Source organism: Tupaia chinensis, unplaced genomic scaffold (assembly GCF_000334495.1).
Source record: "Tupaia chinensis unplaced genomic scaffold, TupChi_1.0 Scaffold000270_1, whole genome shotgun sequence".
Lineage (NCBI taxonomy): Eukaryota > Metazoa > Chordata > Mammalia > Scandentia > Tupaiidae > Tupaia > Tupaia belangeri.
The window spans coordinates 4,214,612-4,218,937 of NW_006159750.1; positions in this window are offsets into that span (position 1 = coordinate 4,214,612).

The window sequence follows — 4,326 nt, forward strand, 5'->3', positions numbered from 1 at the left end:
GAGGAGTCGCCCCGCGCCGGCCTCAGCGAGAGGCGCCGAGAGCCAGGCCTGCCTCCCGAGTGCAGGAAGAGGAAAGGCTGCGGGTGGATCCCGGGTAGGCTGTGCGGCCCAGGGCAGTGAGTTCTGCTGGGGCCCCAGGCCAGCCGCCAGGGGTGCTGGCTTGCGGAGGAAGCCCCCAGGTCGCGGACCGCCGCGTTAGGGCGGTGAAGGGCTGGGCGGGGGATCGAGGCAAGTTTCTCCACCTAAAGCGCCCCTTGCTAGGAGCCTTAGCGAACGCCGGGCGGTGGTTCTGCCCGCGTGGGAACCGGGCCACGTCGGGCTTTGACTCGCACAGGTCTCCGATCATCCTACCTCCCGTAAAACGCACATCCCTGGATCTGCCTTCCATTCACGAAAACGCGGGAGTTGGGAGGGGAATTCTGCTCTAAGTAGCAAGAGTTAAATGCGATGCATCTGCTAGAGCACTTTAAAAACCAAAAATGAGAAACACAAAGGTCCTTCAACATCCATCAGGGTGGGTAAAGGTTAAAAAAAAAAAAAAAGGAAAAGGGTGGCGTGGCGTGGAGGGACCAACAGCGTAGTTAGCAAGAGCTGTATGTCTCCAGATGGTTGCAGCTCCGGGCCTGGGCTGCTTCCCAGGTGAGCGCGTTCTTAGTGCACGACGTGGCGTAACGGAAGAACCCTGGGCTTACAAAGTAGCGGAGTCCTACTTCAGCTGTGTGAAGCTGAAGCTGTTCTAGCCTGAGTAGCCTCTGTCTCCTCGTAAAATAGGAGTGACTAGCTGCCATCCATCGGCGTGGCTGTAATTGCCTGTGCAAGGTCTCATTACTCAAATGAGAGATCATTCATCATTCGCTGCACATCCACAGCTGCTTAAGAGAAACTATTACATTCCAGTTGTCAGCAGTTGAAGAGCGCGCTGTGATTATACTTTAAACTCCTTCCTATTGTAAGTCGCTTCATGAAGACCAGTTGTTTCAATGGAAGCCAGGAGCAGAGACCCCAAATTATCCTCGTTCTGCCCTTTTATGTGTATACACATAAGACATATGTGAAACCAAACCAGACTTTGTGAAGTAAGGACTACAAGTTTAGTAAAATGATCGAGGGACCAGCAGTAGTGTGATCACAGTAGTGGTCACACAGCTGTGCGTAACTGAAGATTTACAGAATTGTACACTAAACATGTTTCATCCTAGTTTCTGCAAAGTATCTCAATAAATCTCAAATCTCACTCAAACACGAGTAAATGGAATAAGAATTCTTAGCCCCCCCCCCAAAAAAAAAAACCACTGTAAAAATCAAGTCAAAGAGTTCCTGAAGCATTTAAACATTAAGCCTTGTTCTCAGAAGTACAGGCCACAGACCAGCACCAGAGTGTCACTTTGGAGCTCATCAGAAATACAAAATCTCAGGCCTGCCCAGGCCTAGTGAGTAAGAACCACACTTACACAAGAGCCGCTGAAGTTTGAGAAACACTGCTAGCATAAAACGGTACCGCTGAAAGTGGGATGTGTACCTCAGTGCCAAGCCTGCAGGTGGATGCCTGTCTGCAACCTGTAAGTCAGAGACTGAGAGGAAGGATTTAGAATATCATCACAGGGACCAGCAGTTAGCGTAATGGCTATGTCGCTGGACTCCCACGTAGTCGACCGCGGTTCGTGTCCCGGACCCAGTGGCTTAAAACTCACGCCGAGCGCGTGTGCGTGTGTGCCCAAGATCCCGAGAGGAGAATGGAGGAGAAGGGATTGTGGCGTGACCATCCCCCCTGGGGGGTGATTTCTCACTTTCTGTCTCTCTGTCTCTCTGTCTGGCAAGCGCACGCACCCTAGAGCGAAAATCTCTCCAAAAAAGGGAGGGAGATTTAGAATGTCATCACAATTTGATAAAGTAATGTTTTTAAGATTCAATTTTATTTATTATTATTATTTTTTAATTTGACCAGAGAGAGAAAGAGAGACAAAGTGAGAAAGCAAGCCACCAGGTCTGGGACTTGAACCACAGCTGACCATGTAGGAGTCCAGCGCCTTAACCATCACTTCACCTGCTGGTCCCTTGATAATTTATGTCTGTGGAACCTAGTAGAAACTCAAGGCTTTCTAATAGATTCTTCTTCCAATTTTCTAGTAATTCATTTTACTATATTTTACACAAATATATCTGCAATGTATTGAGGAACACCATACAAATAAAAGATATAATTAATGCTAGCAATTCCTACATAAAAGAAGTACGTTTTACACCTGCATGAGGGAAGACATCCCTGTCCACTTCTATTGGTAATTCCCAACGACCAGTGGTTCTGTGGAGGCCAGGGGTAGAACCCTGAGCTCACTCACTCTCCCTTGATGTCATTCATTTTTGTGTTCACAGTGGAAGTCCAGGGGTCAGCCCAATTCCATTACTTCTGTTGTCCCAACTTGTTACGGAAATACTGTTTCCACTGGAGCAACCTTTGCACTTGATCCGTTTAATCAATTTTGGTCCTTGAACTCTGTCAGCACCTACTTTGGGTTTCTTTCTTCCTCTTTCCTTCCTTTTCTCTACTTCCTTCCTTCCTTCCTCTCCCTTTTTCCCCCTCCTCCTCTCTTCCTCTCCCTTCATTTTTCCCCTCCCTCTCCCTTCCTTCACTCCAACTCTCTTCCCTGTTTGCTTGCCTGCTTGTTTCCTTCCTGAATAACTAGTGAAAGGCTGTTTGTTGGTGGACTTGAGTGAAGAAAGCTGCCTGATAGGAGTCAAAGCTCAAGGAAGGATGGCGACTGAGCAGGACAGCCGCCCGATGAGGTCAGAGATGGTTACATACCAGCGGACTGAGACAGTACAGAAATACACCGGGCCAGCCAGAGCTAGCTGGGCTGCTTGCCGTCAGAGAAGGGGGTCACAAATACAGAAAGGGTTAAGCTAGAACAACTCCATAGTTTCAGACAGTAATTAATGGTATCGGTGTGAGTTCATGTTTGAAAGTATTTTTAGACATAGAAATATAAAAATGTGTGTGTGTACATATTTACATACATGTGAGGGGACTTCAAAAAGCACACAGAAAAATGGAATTAAAGTATGAGTTTATTCTGGTGCAAAACATTTTGAAATCTGTGTATAGTTTTTTCATAATGTGCATTTTCCATAACCTTTTTGAAGACACAACCCTTCCCCCCATTTATTTCCCAGATCTGTCCTCTGACAAGGTCTAGGAGCAGTACATCCATACTGAATATTACTAAGCAACCTCAGTAATACCCAGGGAGCACATCGCGTATATAATGAGCACAGCTGCTACTCGGATCTTTCTTTCTAAATACCATTCTCCAAAGGGAACTAGGACACCTGGGGGAAATGGCCACTACCTGGCCCCTCTCGCTCAATTTAACAATAGGATTTACTGGGGCCAGCAGAAGGCATAGTGGTTACATCACTGGACTCCCACATGGCTGACCATGGTTTGAGTCCTGGACTCAGTGACTTGAAAGTCTCACTGAACACGTGAGCATGCACGCTGAAGACCCTGGGAGGAGAATGGAGGAGGGATCGTGGTGTGGCCATCCCTCAAGGACCATACTGCCCCGAGGGATGATTTCTCACTTTCCCTCTTACTGTCTCTCTCTCCAGTGAGTACACACACCTAAGGCAAAAAAAAATTCTCTTTAAAAAAAAAAAACTTACTGCTTTTATTTCTTATATGCCTTTTTGCTACATATACTGAGTAACTCAATTTCTTTTCTTGTTTTGTTTTTGCTATAGGATATGCGCACTCTCTGGAAAGAGACAGTGAGAGAGAAAGTGAAAAAGAAACCTCCCCCTCCCCCAGGAAAATGGCCATGCCACAGTCTCTTCTCCTCCATTCTCTCAGGATTCGGGGCACACATGCACATGCACATGCACACGCACCTGGCATGTTTTCCAAGCCACTGGTGCAGGACTCACACCAGAGTCAACTCTCTTGGTTCCAGTCGCCTAAACTACCATGACACGGGCTGGCCCCTGAATGTCGTTTACATTAAAGTGTGTCTGCTTGCCTCTCTGTAGTATCGTCAGAGTCATGGCCACTTGTATCTTTGTAGTTTTGTGGCTGTACTTGTATATTTTAAATACATTTCAAGTAGTTTGAGAGCAATTTGACTTACAGAGAATTTGTCTGTCTACTACACCTGGGGAGAGGTGTTCGCTTTACTCTGCCAGAGGGCACCTGTGCATGAGAGTGAGCACCTCCTCTCTGGGGTCTGGTCACGATGCCATCCTTCTTTCTCCAATTCTCCATCTCGTAAGGATCCTGGGCATGTGCGCGCAGCAAGCATGCCAAACACGTCAAGTGTGGTCTGATCGCTG